Below are 17,666 nucleotides of genomic sequence, written 5' to 3'. Positions count from 1 at the left end.
ACGAATAAGTAGCATAATTTTATTTCATAGATTATTTTCTTAGTCGATTTAAATAGATGGGCAATCATGAAATGAACGATTTTTTGGCTGAATATGTGGCATTTATCGAATAAGTAACAGAAAATAAGTAGCATTATTTTACTTTATGGAAGTCGTTTAAACGGATGGACAATTATAGTATAAATTATTTTTTACTGCATCCGATGCACTTATCTACTCAGTAACAAACGAATAAGTAGCATAATTTTATTTCAAAGATTGTTTTCTTAGTCGATTTAAATAGATGGACAATCATGAAATGAACGATTTTTTGGCTGAATATGTGGCATTTATCGAATAAGTAACAGAAAATAAGTAGCATTATTTTACTTTATGGAAGTCGTTTAAACGGATGGACAATTATAGTATAAATTATTTTTTACTGCATCCGATGCACTTATCTACTCAGTAACAAACGAATAAGTAGCATAATTTTATTTCAAAGATTGTTTTCTTAGTCGATTTAAATAGATGGACAATCATGAAATGAACGATTTTTTGGCTGAATATGTGGCATTTATCGAATAAGTAACAGAAAATTAAGTAGCATTATTTTACTTTATGGAAGTCGTTTAAACGGATGGACAATTATAGTATAAATTATTTTTTACTGCATCCGATGCACTTATCTACTCAGTAACAAACGAATAAGTAGCATAATTTTATTTCAAAGATTGTTTTCTTAGTCGATTTAAATAGATGGACAATCATGAAATGAACGATTTTTTGGCTGAATATGTGGCATTTATCGAATAAGTAACAGAAAATAAGTAGCATTATTTTACTTTATGGAAGTCGTTTAAACGGATGGACAATTATAGTATAAATTATTTTTTACTGCATCCGATGCACTTATCTACTCAGTAACAAACGAATAAGTAGCATAATTTTATTTCAAAGATTGTTTTCTTAGTCGATTTAAATAGATGGACAATCATGAAATGAACGATTTTTTGGCTGAATATGTGGCATTTATCGAATAAGTAACAGAAAATAAGTAGCATTATTTTACTTTATGGAAGTCGTTTAAACGGATGGACAATTATAGTATAAATTATTTTTTACTGCATCCGATGCACTTATCTACTCAGTAACAAACGAATAAGTAGCATAATTTTATTTCAAAGATTGTTTTCTTAGTCGATTTAAATAGATGGACAATCATGAAATGAACGATTTTTTGGCTGGATATGTGGCATTTATCGAATAAGTAACAGAAAATAAGTAGCATTATTTTACTTTATGGAAGTCGTTTAAACGGATGGACAATTATAGTATAAATTATTTTTTACTGCATCCGATGCACTTATCTACTCAGTAACAAACGAATAAGTAGCATAATTTTATTTCAAAGATTGTTTTCTTAGTCGATTTAAATAGATGGACAATCATGAAATGAACGATTTTTTGGCTGAATATGTGGCATTTATCGAATAAGTAACAGAAAATAAGTAGCATTATTTTACTTTATGGAAGTCGTTTAAACGGATGGACAATTATAGTATAAATTATTTTTTACTGCACCCGATGCACTTATCTACTCAGTAACAAACGAATAAGTAGCATAATTTTATTTCAAAGATTGTTTTCTTAGTCGATTTAAATAGATGGACAATCATGAAATGAACGATTTTTTGGCTGAATATGTGGCATTTATCGAATAAGTAGCAGAAAATAAGTAGCATTATTTTACTTTATGGAAGTCGTTTAAACGGATGGACAATTATAGTATAAATTATTTTTTACTGCATCCGATGCACTTATCTACTCAGTAACAAACGAATAAGTAGCATAATTTTATTTCAAAGATTGTTTTCTTAGTCGACTTAAATAGATGGACAATCATGAAATGAACGATTTTTTGGCTGAATATGTGGCATTTATCGAATAAGTAACAGAAAATAAGTAGCATTATTTTACTTTATGGAAGTCGTTTAAACGGATGGACAATTATAGTATAAATTATTTTTTACTGCATCCGATGCACTTATCTACTCAGTAACAAACGAATAAGTAGCATAATTTTATTTCAAGGATTGTTTTCTTAGTCGATTTAAATAGATGGACAATCATGAAATGAACGATTTTTTGGCTGAATATGTGGCATTTATCGAATAAGTAACAGAAAATTAAGTAGCATTATTTCACTTTATGGAAGTCGTTTAAACGGATGGACAATTATAGTATAAATTATTTTTTACTGCATCCGATGCACTTATCTACTCAGTAACAAACGAATAAGTAGCATAATTTTATTTCAAAGATTGTTTTCTTAGTCGATTTAAATAGATGGACAATCATGAAATGAACGATTTTTTGGCTGAATATGTGGCATTTATCGAATAAGTAACAGAAAATTAAGTAGCATTATTTTACTTTATAGAAGTCGTTTAAACGGATGGACAATTATAGTATAAATTATTTTTTACTGCATCCGATGCACTTATCTACTCAGTAACAAACGAATAAGTAGCATAATTTTATTTCAAAGATTGTTTTCTTAGTCGATTTAAATAGATGGACAATCATGAAATGAACGATTTTTTGGCTGAATATGTGGCATTTATCGAATAAGTAACAGAAAATAAGTAGCATTATTTTACTTTATGGAAGTCGTTTAAACGGATGGACAATTATAGTATAAATTATTTTTTACTGCATCCGATGCACTTATCTACTCAGTAACAAACGAATAAGTAGCATAATTTTATTTCAAAGATTGTTTTCTTAGTCGATTTAAATAGATGGACAATCATGAAATGAACGATTTTTTGGCTGAATATGTGGCATTTATCGAATAAGTAACAGAAAATTAAGTAGCATTATTTTACTTTATAGAAGTCGTTTAAACGGATGGACAATTATAGTATAAATTAGTTTTTACTGCATCCGATGCACTTATCTACTCAGTAACAAACGAATAAGTAGCATAATTTTATTTCAAAGATTGTTTTCTTAGTCGATTTAAATAGATGGACAATCATGAAATGAACGATTTTTTGGCTGAATATGTGGCATTTATCGAATAAGTAACAGAAAATAAGTAGCATTATTTTACTTTATGGAAGTCGTTTAAACGGATGGACAATTATAGTATTAATTATTTTTTACTGCATCCGATGCACTTATCTACTCAGTAACAAACGAATAAGTAGCATAATTTTATTTCAAAGATTGTTTTCTTAGTCGATTTAAATAGATGGGCAATCATGAAATGAACGATTTTTTGGCTGAATATGTGGCATTTATCGAATAAGTAACAGAAAATTAAGTAGCATTATTTTACTTTATAGAAGTCGTTTAAACGGATGGATAATTATAGTATAAATTATTTTTTACTGCATCCGATGCACTTATCTACTCAGTAACAAACGAATAAGTAGCATAATTTTATTTCATAGATTGTTTTTTAGTCGATTTAAATAGATGGACAATCATGAAATGAACGATTTTTTGGCTGAATATGTGGCATTTATCGAATAAGTAACAGAAAATAAGTAGCATTATTTTACTTTATGGAAGTCGTTTAAACGGATGGACAATTATAGTATAAATTATTTTTTACTGCATCCGATGCACTTATCTACTCAGTAACAAACGAATAAGTAGCATAATTTTATTTCAAAGATTGTTTTCTTAGTCGATTTAAATAGATGGACAATCATGAAATGAACGATTTTTTGGCTGAATATGTGGCATTTATCGAATAAGTAACAGAAAATAAGTAGCATTATTTTACTTTATGGAAGTCGTTTAAACGGATGGACAATTATAGTATAAATTATTTTTTACTGCATCCGATGCACTTATCTACTCAGTAACAAACGAATAAGTAGCATAATTTTATTTCAAAGATTGTTTTCTTAGTCGATTTAAATAGATGGACAATCATGAAATGAACGATTTTTTGGCTGAATATGTGGCATTTATCGAATAAGTAGCAGAAAATAAGTAGCATTATTTTACTTTATGGAAGTCGTTTAAACGGATGGACAATTATAGTATAAATTATTTTTTACTGCATCCGATGCACTTATCTACTCAGTAACAAACGAATAAGTAGCATAATTTTATTTCAAAGATTGTTTTCTTAGTCGATTTAAATAGATGGACAATCATGAAATGAACGATTTTTTGGCTGAATATGTGGCATTTATCGAATAAGTAACAGAAAATAAGTAGCATTATTTTACTTTATGGAAGTCGTTTAAACGGATGGACAATTATAGTATAAATTATTTTTTACTGCATCCGATGCACTTATCTACTCAGTAACAAACGAATAAGTAGCATAATTTTATTTCAAAGATTGTTTTCTTAGTCGATTTAAATAGATGGACAATCATGAAATGAACGATTTTTTGGCTGAATATGTGGCATTTATCGAATAAGTAACAGAAAATTAAGTAGCATTATTTTACTTTATAGAAGTCGTTTAAACGGATGGACAATTATAGTATAAATTATTTTTTACTGCATCCGATGCACTTATCTACTCAGTAACAAACGAATAAGTAGCATAATTTTATTTCATAGATTGTTTTTTAGTCGATTTAAATAGATGGACAATCATGAAATGAACGATTTTTTGGCTGAATATGTGGCATTTATCGAATAAGTAACAGAAAATTAAGTAGCATTATTTTACTTTATAGAAGTCATTTAAACGGATGGAAAATTATAGTATAAATTATTTTTTACTGCATCCGATACACTTATCTACTCAGTAAAATTGTTTTTTTAGTCGATTTAAACAGATGAAAAATCATAAAATAAACTGTTTTTTACTGGATAAAAGTCACTTATTGAGTAAGTAGAGCAAACGAATAAGTAGTATAATTTTACTAGGTAGTCACTTTAGTCACTTTAAACAGATGGACAATCATAGTATATATTTTCTCCATAGAATATGTGGCACTTACCGGTGATAATTACGACACTCATCATCTATTTTCTGTTTTATTTCTAAGAGCAAATAATTAGTTTCGAAATCATGTACTTTCACGTTTAAAAGTGCTTCATCGTTTCATAGAAGTTAGCCTTATCTGTAGATAAAATGAAAAAAATAAAATGATAATAAGAAAATGTCTTGAAATAATAAAATTATGATATTTGGTAAAATTAAGATGAAATAATGTCATAATGATAAAATGTCTTAAATTGGGATTAGGACTGGGCGATATTAGAAATTATGTATCGTGATGCATCGTCAGTTTCGCATCGCGATATAGCGATGTATCGCGATATAGTATTTTTGAATTTCATTTACTTGTAAGGCACAGAAAGTCAGATTTCTATCAAAACTTCATACTCAGATTGATTTAAATCAATTTATAAATTTGAAGATACATATGTTTTGCTTAAGAAAGATATTAAATAAATTGACTACAATGTACAAATCTTACTTAAAATATTTATTGAAATGTTTGTTTAGAAATTCATAATACGTGTAAAAAAAGTGTTAAAAACTTTTTTTAAAGCGTTTTTTACAAATTAATATTTTCTTGTACTATTATGCATAAATAATTACATAATTATTAAGTTCGATCGTAATGTTCAATTTCTAAATGAAACGTTAAAAATTATTTGTATGTTTAAAACAAAGTGCTAAATAAATTTTAGAAAAAAAAACGCTTTTAAAACAATATTTTTTATTATTATCATTTCAGTTAGTATAGTTCTATTATAGTTCATTCACGTCACACTAGAGCTGCACAATGGGCTATTGGCGACGGTCTGGGAAACATCCCTGAGGATGATCCGAAGACATGCCATCACAATTTTCATCCTCTGCAGATGGGATGGCACCCCCGCTTCGGTAGCTCGACGACCTGCACGCGAAGTCGAGCACTTTACGGTAGAACAGTTTAACGAGGACCAATACTGCACACCCTCGGTCCCTACGCAGACTGATTCAAGTGGTCACTCACCCGCACACTGACCGCAGTCAGTGATGCTTGACTTCGGTGATCTGCAGGGAACCGCGTCTTAACGATCAGTCCACTGCGGGACCTTATCATTTCAGATAAATAATTAAATTAAATTAAATAATGACCGAATTATGAACGAAAAACAAAGTAAGATTTAATTTCTTAAAAATAAAAAAATTGTGATTTTCGATAATATATTTAGCTAATTAACAAATAATAAGAAAATAATATCTTTTAAAAAAAATTATTATACTCTCTAATAAAACGAAGTGCTAAATGATTTTAAAAAAATGAATAAAATGCGCAAACCTTTCAAATTTTTTTGTATAAACAAATTTGATTGACTTATGTCCAAATCCAAATGACGAAAATAAATTTTGCTTTAACTTTATTTCTAAGAATATAAACAACAAGATTTATAAATTTAAAATCAGTAATAAAAACTCATTAAATTATTAGAAGTTTCATCCAAAAAGTTTTTAATAAATTAAAAGAAAGTAAAAAAATAACCTAACAAATTCAATTCTTTATGGGCGCCTAAATTAGATTGCCGATAATTTTCACATTTAAAAATAAAAAGAAGTTTTTTTTAAAAAAAACTTATCTATTTAATGAAGAAACTCTTCTTTATATATTCTTTTCAATAATAGATTGCCTTTAGAACAAGATAACATAGGCGATCACGAAGTTAGTCCCACTGAAAATAATCTACAAGAAAAGTCGCGACAAAGAAGAAAAAAGCTAAGAGGTGCGAAAAGGAACAAGCGATATAACGATATGTGTTCTCAAAACTCTGATTCTGATTCTACAGCTCACCAATCAAGGCCATTTCAACATAACGAAACGAACATAGTCTTCCACAGCGCGAGTCGACATCGGAACGTAAGAGAAGAATCTTATATCGCTATATCGTTATCTTATATCCTTGCGTGTCTTATATCGCTATATCGTTTTGCGCTCGTTGTCTTTACTCGACGGCTTAAATCAGATTTCTGATGCATCGCCTTGAATGAGAGTCGCTGTATCGTCTTGCCGATATATGCGTTAAATCGATATGTCTCGATACATCGATTTATAGCCCAGTCCTAATTGGGATATAATGATAAAATAATCTAAACATTGTAACACAATGACATTTGTATTTTTTGTGAAATCAAGTACATAAAACAGATAGAAAAGTATCACGAAGGGCTATATTGAGAGTTTCAAAAAAGTTTAACTGTGATGACAGTCCGTTTGAAAACAGTTGACATAAGAAGTAACGAATTTTTCTTTCACTCATAAAATGTAGGCAGTTTATATAAGGTAGAAGATAATAATACGGTTTATAGGTTACGGTCGGAAAAAGTTTATTTGATGGTCTTATCATTTAAGACATGATTACTTAAAATTATTTGTTTGTCATACATTCCCTGCCCATCGTTTCCTCTTCATATAATTAGTTTAGAATGCATGTATTTCATCAAGAAATTCCTTAATATACACTGTTAGAAATTTTTTGGGAACAATTCTTAAATAACAATTTATTGAATGGTTATTTTACCATATTTAATAAAAACAGTCAAATAACCATAAATAAAATGGGAATCAAACAGCTAAGTTTGAGAAAAACTGTTTATTAGCTGTTTTCACCTAATACTGTTAAACAACCAGAATTGTATCGCACCAACTAGAACGACCTAATGAATCTACTTAGTTCTTTGCAAATGCGTACATGTCATAGCCGAGGGGGCTTATCTGTCAATCTCATGACCGGCAGAACTGGAGTTCGAGTCCTAGTGTTGACACCACAATATTTCCTTCATTCCCTTCAACACATGAAGAATTTCCAGTGTCCGGCACTCTTCAATGTCCGTTACCTTACGAAAAGCCGAGATCCTATGTCTAGTTAAATAATGACTTTTTTTTTGCGTTTTTGAAAAATGCTAGTCGTGAACGATTAAAAAACCGTATAGTTTTGCATTCATGGTTTTATAACCATACTTTTTGTAAATGGTTTCAAAACTATAAAGGAAAAAAATTTTCTTTACCGTAAACTTTACGGTTAATCGGATGTACAGACAGCTGCCAGTTATTTTACTATAGTTTTAGAATGAAAATTTTAACTGTGTATTTGTAAAATGTTATCCTTACTTTTATTTTGAACCAATAAGAAGCCAGTAATTTTGAACATGATTTTTTAACTTAAGTGATGCTGAATGGTGATCTATCAGTGTTTTTCTCCCTATAATTCAGTTGTATTCTTCCGTGGTATAAATTTGGTTGATATTGAAAACAAAGTAATGATTTAAAGTAATGACTTAGTGCAATTGTAATTTTGTTTAACGTCCCTTATCAGAGTTTAAGCCACGCATTTGCTACTTTGATACTTTGAAAATATTCATCTAACTAGTTTCGAATTATGCAAAAATATTTTTAAACTTTTTATTTTTTATGTAAATGAATAGTGGGATATCTACAATAATAACTGTCTGCCCATCTGCCCTTTTTTGTCATTCTCGGTATAAGGTTCGATATATACTTTTCGATAAGACTATCACATGCATGATTATATAATAATTTAAACAAGATATGAAAAGTGAAAAGTCAGAAATACTCAACATTTTCAGTAAGTTATTTTTTTTAACTGAATAGTAATTTGTCAGAAAAAAAAACGTAAGGAGCTTTGCCTGATTTGCTGTACTGGTAAACATTACAGGAAAATACTTTCATATTTATGAACATAACGTACAATGAATAGGCACATTAATTCCCTAATGTGTCTAACATTAAGATCTGTGCTTTTCATTGTAATTTTATTATTTCGTATTTTAGTCGCAAAAATTTTTTATTTATTTAAAATATTATTTGTATACTTTCAAAATCTGTCGAACAGATCAAGAAAAATTTATAACAAAATTTTTATTAGCATAATTTGCTACATTACCGACCCATTACTTCTCAGACAATGTTTAAATAGAATGTTTCAAGTTTCATAAGTTCTTAAGAAGATATTTTCAAATATCTCTTTCAGTTAGCTATTTTTAATATTCAGAGTGTTCCATATTCACTGCTCTTAGTATTTAGTCTTATAATTCTTGTGAAATTAAAAAAAAGTATGCGCTTTAGATGCCACATGCAAATATTTAAACGTGAAGTTATTAAATCTGACAAATCACTATTGAGGAATATGGGTGTTCAAAGCATCAAAATTCCAATTGAAACTTTTAACTCCTCTCTGTTTCCCCCACAATAGGAATGGAATATGTTTTGTACATCCGCCATCCTCAATAGGGATTTGTTTGACATCCATACATTTTTCTGTTTTTACTCATTTACATATTAATTTGTAACCGCATATATTGCATCTAGGGGTTATATAGTGTGTTCATAAAGTATGTGCCTCTGTCAAAAAATTTAAATACATCATGCAACTTATTTGTTCGTGAAAATGATTCATTTTTCAATATTAACAGCAAAAAAAGTTTTCTTTCTAGAACAGTCAGAAAATTTTATGTCAGACATGTTGAACTGTCAATTTATTTTTCCATGAAAAAATGACATTGAATATCTCGTCGAAATAATAGTAATGAATGTTGCATAAAAAGTTAAGAAATATATCAGTAAAACTTCATATTTTGTTAGATGAAAGCTTACACTTCAAACAAGTATTTGAAGTAAATTTAAAATTGCGATTGTCGACTACTGTACATTTTCCACCACAATTTTAGTATGATGTTAATATATTTCATCGCACTTCTGAGAAAGACTACATCAAAATGAGGTGATGGAATTTATTTTATCACAAAACATGAAAATGCTTGTCAAGAAGAAAATTTCAAGCTTTGGTTTTTATCGATGAAAGCCCTGCTTTATGCTTTGACTTAAATTGCAAGTAAATCAAATATTCATTTTTCATTGACAGTTTTGCATTCAAGTTGTATTATGCCATGCAGATTTAAACAATTTGATTTTCGCTCTTCGTGAAAAGGATTGGAAATTTGACTTTAATTTCAAATTAAGATTGATCTAATTCTATTTTGAGTTTATTTTTTTTTAAAAGTTCTATAGCCATCACAAAACATAACGATGCTTTCCAAAAAGAAGATTTAATCGGAAGATTACTTGTTAAAAAGAAGATTTAATTAGAAGATTAACTTATTTTGAAATCTAATCTTAATTGGCTAGATTTCAATATATATATATATATATATATATATATATATATATATATATATATATATATATATATATATATATATATATATATATATATATATATATATATGCAATACAAGAATTTTGTTATATCTGAAGTTATGTTGTTCCAATAATAAACGGGGGTTATTAAGTTAATCATTTAATTTTTTTCACATATTGGAAAAATTTTATTTATAGTAGGAAAGAGGACAGTCATACCAACGTAAATTTTATAAATTCATAGTATTCTAAATTTTATTAGTTTTTTTTGGCTTACCAAAATTTTTTTTTGGGGGGGATGTAATACAAAAATTAAATACTTTTGTATTAATAAAAGCATTAAAACTTCATTCCTTTTCATAAAATATCTTTAGTAAAGGATAAGGGTAGAAATTCTATTTTGGGACTTCAAGGCTAAAAACATGCCAATGAATAATAATTAGGTTTATACTTCAAAAGAGAAGTTATTTTAAGATCTTTCACTTCCATATAAGGAAAGATTAAACGATTTGCTATGAGTAATAAATAAATTTGATGAGGCGTAAGAATACAGAAAAGGCTTATGACTGGACTTTTTACTCTTTTTAATCATCCTATATAACGCAGAACCGAATGTTTTTGCGTGGCTTTTTGTTGTTTATCATGCTTAAATAAAATCCGTCTGCTTAGACGGGACATGGGTCTCCCCCCATCGCCAGCGGGAGGAGGCTAAAATGTGTATGCTTTCACCATCGCTTCTAAATAAACAGATAATGCACAACTGGACTCTTTAATCATGCTTTTTTCACGCAATTAACTAAAAAATATCGGTGTGGATACACCGCATATTTCATATATATATATATATATATATATATATATATATATATATATATATATATATATATATATATATATATATATATATATATATATATATATATATATATATATATATATATATATATATATATATATATATATATACCGAAGAGCCATTGCAATATGGCTACCCTGCTAATGACATGTAGGACGACCTTTAGCCCTCAAAACTGACAGCACCAGCCGTGGCATTGATTCCACAAGGTTATTTATTACTCATAGGTAGTCTGAGGTATCTGGTACCAAGCGCTCACCAACTGGTTCTGCAATTCCCTCACATTGAGAGGAGGTAGCATGGCAGCACGAATTTGGTTTTCCAAGTAGGACCACAAATGCTCTATTGGATTAAGGTCAGGTGAATTTGGGGGCCAAGACATGACTCGAAAGTCACTGGAATGCTCCTCGAACCAATCCATGATGATTCGACCCTTATGACATGGTGCGTTATCCTGTTGGTAAACACCATCCCCCGTAGGAAAAACTGTTGCCATGAATGGGTGAACCTGGTCTGCAACTATGCTCAAGCAGCTTACAGACGTCAGGGATTGTTCGATGAGGATTATGGGTCCTAATGTGCCCCATGAAAACATTGTTCCTGGGCGAGAAACCATGAAAACCTGGGCGAGCCAATTGTTATAGATGGAGGGTGGTCATAATGTAAAGGCTCTTCGGTGTATATATATATATATATATATATATATATATATATATATATATATATATATATATATATATATATATATATATATATATATATATATATATATATATATATATATATATATATATATATATATATATATATATATATATATATATATATATATATACACTGGTTATCATAAATTAAGGAAAAATCACAAAAATAGCGATAACTCTTTCAGAAGTAAGCCAAACCGTTCAAAATTTGCATATGTTGTCCACTAAGAGTAGCTGAGTAAAATTGCAATATGCAAATTAGTGGCGCTGCACTCGGCTTACGTCATCTGCCTGGAGCATAAAAGTCCAAGTTTGAGAGAAAGCACACAAATTTTACTGTGATTGCGACATTGAAAATCTGAGATAGCCAATTCGTAATAATGACCTCTAGGCATCATTTGCCTGAAGAACTACGATGGAGAGCCATCGGGAGACTAGAGGCAGGGCAGAGTCAATCAGAAGTGGCCAGATGGCTAAATGTGAGTCCATCTGTGGTTCATAGACTTTGGAGGCAATTTCAAACCACAGATTCGGCATCTAGGAGGTTCAGTCAAGGACGGCCAACTGTTACGACCAGTGCCGATGACCGATATTTGACATTAAGTGCACGCAGGAATAGAACCGCTACTCCGACACATCTTAGATCCTCTCTTGCTGCAGCCACCGGAAGGTTGGTGTCAACGTCAACTGTGCGCAGAAGGCTCCACGAAGGTGGTCTGTATGCGAGACGACCAGCCATTTGCGTGCCGCTCACATCACGCCATAGGAGAGACCGTTTGCAGTGGGCCCGACAACATGTCCACTGGACGTCAGATCAATGGAGGCCTGTTCTCTTTACGGATGAGTCCAGGTTTAGTCTAGAAAGTGACAGTAGACGTTATTTGATATGGAGAGAACCTGGGACCCGTTATCATCCATCAAACATCCGTGAAAGAGATGCATACGGAAGAGGCAGTGTCTGTGTTTGGGGAGGCATATCCTTAGGAGGGCGCACATACCTCCATGTCTTTCCAAGGGGAACCGTGAATGCTCAGGTTTATCGAGACAACATCCTTGATGCTTATGTGCGCCCATATGCCGGGGCAATTGGTGATTGCTTCCTGTTACAGGACGATAATGCAAGACCACACAGAGCTCGCATTGTTGATGATTATCTTCAACAGGAAACAATTACTCGCATGGAGTGGCCAGCTCGATCCCCGGACTTGAATCCCCTATCGAGCACGTTTGGGATGCTCTAGGGAGGCGTGTATCTGCCATCAATCCGCCCCCTCAGACCCTTGCCACGCTTGCAACTGCTTTACAAGAGCAATGGCTCTCACTTCCTATTGAACTGATAGACCGCATAATTGAAAGCATCACATCGCTGTTTGTGCTGTATTGCTTCTAGAGGCAATCATATTCCATATTAAAGGTACTTTTTCTATTGCAAACCGATACTTCCAATTTGTTTATTTTATACATGTGCTAATTTCTATACTACTATTAATGTCTGATAATTTCTTTTTATGTTGTTTAATACCTTACTATGTGTTGTATATTGTGGGTAAGTTTCATAAAATTCCATGTGTAATTTCTTGAGTTATCGCGATTTTTGTGAATTTTCCTTAATTTATGATAACCAGTGTATATATATATATATATATATATATATATATATATATATATATATATATATATATATATATATATATATATATATATATATATATATATATATATATATATATATATATATATATATATATATATATATATATATATATATATATATATATATATATATATATATATATATATATATATATATATATATATATATATATATATATATATATATATATATATATATATATATATATATATATATATATATATATATATATATATATATATATATATATATATATATATATATATATATATATATATATATATATATATATATATATATATATATATATATATATATATATATATATTATTTAAGCGCTAATAAAAACCTACACCTAATTTAATTTTGAAACAATTTAAATAATTTAAGAAACCATATCCTTTCTTTAACCTTCTCAGCTTGCAAATTTGAAGCTCTCGTATTTTTATACAAGATCTTTTTTTTGTGAAGCAATTGAAGGTTGTCCCAAAGCCTTCACAAGATATGAATTGTCAATCGGACAAAAAAAATTTAGAATAGAAATTGTTAATTGCATTATATTAAAAAGCATAAAAACTAAACGTTTTTACCTACATTAGAGTTCTGATACGAGTTCAAAGATTTTTTTTAAATTAAAGTTCCTGCCTCGTGAAATAAATTATAAAAAGGGTGCTAGAAAAATATTAACTAGCATTAAATAGTGACAGCTAATTAATTAAAATAATTTTTTATTCAAATCAAGTGGGGGAAACAAAAGCGAAATCAGTTTTTATGTTTTCAAAATTGATAAATAGAGCTTTCAGGATATTTAGAGGCTCATTAAACACGTTAAAAATTGCTCCATACTGTCATGTTTTTTTTCAATTTTTATTTGGAGATTTTAAACACAAATAAAACTTAAAAAAAGTATTAAAAACTTAAGTTTCTTTCTGAAAAATGCGTTTCGTACCTAAATATATTTGTTTAAGGTAATAGATATCTTTTTTAAATTTAAAGTTCGTTGGTATAAGTGTAGAATGTCAATAAATTTCAGAGCTAAAGGCAATTACCTAACAATAGAGTCCTGAACTTGTTTGTCAGATAACAAACATTAAAAAAATAAGCTTTTAACAGCTATATATTGAAAAGCTGACTGAGCTTATGAAAAACAACAAGAAATAAATAAATCACTTTTAAATCAAGTTTTGTGAATTTAAATTCAAAATTTTTAATTAAAATTCAATTTTTTCAAATTTTTTTCCTTCAAAAATATTTGGAATCTTATTTTTAACAAAATAGATAGTTTTTTTTTAATAACAGGCTACTTTTCTAGCTCTGAAATATAAATTTGCAATTTTCATATAATACAATTTTAATTATATTACAATTGCAATTACATTTTCAATTTTCATATAATACAATTTTAATTATATTACAATTGCAATCACATTTGCGATTTTCATATTCAATTATTTCAATAAATATGCCTAAAATGGCTCTATGTTTTAATGCTTTTTTTCAAATCAGTATTTGTTTTTTTAAGCAAAAATGAAATTGAAAAACATTAACAATTTAAATTTCGTTCTCAAAAATGTGTCTTATACCTAAATATATTGTATTTACATAATTCCATAATTTTAGAGTTCATTGGTATAAGTGTAGTTTTTAAGTTTTGACAGTTTATTCTCATACATTAATAATCTATGTTGCTTTTTCTTCAACAGATCAGTTCAAGTTTTGCAAACTTACTTCGGCAGATTTAGTAACCTATGTATAGAAGTAAATAAATAGGTTTTCCGCAATGATGGCTCTTAATTTATATTTTAAAAATCCTTGACAAAGACAAAGCATAAAAAAGCAAGGTCAAAAATTAATATATGAGTGAAAATAAATAAAAATTCTATCAAATCCTAACCAATCAATAATCAGGAAGGGGTGATTAAACTATCAAAAGCTGTTTGATTAAAGGAAAAGAAGTGAAGTTGAAAAGCATTATTCGAAACACTTCCAAATTTTAAAAGATAATCAAAATGGTTTTTAGAAGTTTTTCTTCCCTCCTTCCTCAATAGCGATACCGCATTATTTCGATATAATTTATGTTACTTTCTCACTTAAAATTTAATTTTCGATCTTAAATGCGTATACTTTTAAGGCATTTTGATGTAGACTCTAAAATATGCATTAAATATATTGATTACATAGCGTTGACTGGGATAGCCTGGTTGGTAGGGCACAGGGCTCATGTCCAAGTGGTAGTGGGTTCGATCCTTGCCGGCTGAAGACTCCCCGTGTAGTAAATGGTGACTGATGCAAGTTAAATATATCGAGTCTCAAAGTCCTCCATGTTCCCATAGCAAAGAACGATCAATCTCAAATCCAGTACCCCCTCTGGGGGTACTGGATTTGAGATTGATCGTTCTCTGATTCAGGTCAAAATTACGCTCTATGGATGAATGAATGTATGAATGGGTCCGACCTATAAACGGGTATGGGTGTGGAGGAAGTCGAATTGTTGGCCATAGATGGCGCCACTGGAAAGCAAGAACAATCGCATCCCCTCTGCCTTAATGGCATACGTAAACAACAACAACATTACATAGCGTTTTGATTAGTTTCATTAAACAACGTGTTTCTCAAAAGTCGCCTTTAATAAGTATTTTTAGAACTTTTATTAAAATTTGACCAAAAAAGTATGCACGTTTGTGGTCGCTAATTAGTGTTTAAGCAAGAAAATAAACAGAAAAATAAAGTGTAGATATTGGGATTCTCAAATTAGTATTTAAGCTAAAAATTAAAAAAAAATATAAATAAAGTGTACATGTTGGGGGTCGCTAATTAGTATTCAAGTAAGAAAATAAACAAAAAATACAAAGTGTAGACATTGGGGATGAACGCAAATTAATATATAAGTACGGATAAATACGAAAACACTACCTAAATTTGATAAATTACAGAAAACAAATCGATATCGTTCTTATTTTTCCTCGTTTAAGTATTAATTTTCGACCCTTAATGTGTATATAATTTTGCTGTTTTCGTTTCTGATAAGGATTATATGTGTGAAGGGCTGTTTTTTCGAAAATTCTATGAGTATTTGAAGTGAAACAGTTCACATTATCTAAATAATGATCTAAGTTATTTTCATAAACTTCAGATCAATTTTAAAATTATTTTCATTAACGATTGTTGGTAAAAATTAAAAAAAAATTGAAATATCACTGGTAACTGAAAAACTGTGTTTATAACAATTATTATTATTTGTTATTTGAAAAGAACGAATGACCTATTTACAGTTTAATCATAAAAAATACAAATTTTTGGAATATGAATTAAATAATTTTCAAAATATTGAATTCAATATAACTAGTATTAATGCAACAACAATATAGAATCAAGCAGTTTTTGAATACTGAAAATAGGGAATTTATTTTTGAATACTAAAAATACTTTTCATTTTCGGAATATTATACTACTTATTATTATTAAGTGATTCAAGGAAGAAGTTTATTACAGTAAAATATTAAATATAGTGAAATATTTAATTAAGTAATATATTATAAATAAAATATTAAACTAAGGCAGTTGATGGTTTGGTTTTAATAATTTTAGAAATTGAAGCTTATTTGTTTTGGTAAACTTTAACCTCGTTCGAGAAATTAGTTGAAAGCTTTCAGAGTTTCACTTTAATTTAAGATGAAGGATAATTTAATGGATGTCAAAGATTATATTTAATTTTGGAAACGAAACCACAACCAGTCATCAAGACGGTATGAGAACTGTCACGGTTAGTGAAGATCTTATTTGAAATCTTTTAATCTAGCTAAAAAGGCTGACAAATTAACTAATGGATCCTGATGTTTCTGATATTTTCTGCTTTGTTACAAAATAAAAAAAAAATTGGACTTCAAAATGTTTTTTAATGGGATAAAAACGCTTGCTTTCAAAGTTATGAGTACAAATTTAGAAAAATAGGTTCAAGTTTCAATAATAATATCTGCATATTGAGCCCTAATATCCCGATCCCTTAAACCATAATATCAGTACAATGATTCATTATGTCAAAGTCTTAAACTGTAATATCTGCATTTTAACCGATAATATCGGTACATTGAATCATAATTTCGGAACATTTAAACACAATATCGGTACCTTGTACCCATAATATCAGTAAAGTGAACCATAATTTCGGAACAGTTAACCACAATATTGGTATCTTGACTCAAAATATTGATACACTGAACAATAATTTCAGAACATTTAAAAACAATATCGGTATCTTGAAACATAATATCAGTATATTAAACCATAATTTCGCAACATTGAAC

Source organism: Parasteatoda tepidariorum, chromosome 9 (genome assembly GCF_982258835.1).
Source record: "Parasteatoda tepidariorum strain Cologne lab strain chromosome 9, Ptep-v5.0, whole genome shotgun sequence".
Classification (NCBI taxonomy): domain Eukaryota; kingdom Metazoa; phylum Arthropoda; class Arachnida; order Araneae; family Theridiidae; genus Parasteatoda; species Parasteatoda tepidariorum.
This window is presented reverse-complemented; position numbering follows the sequence as displayed.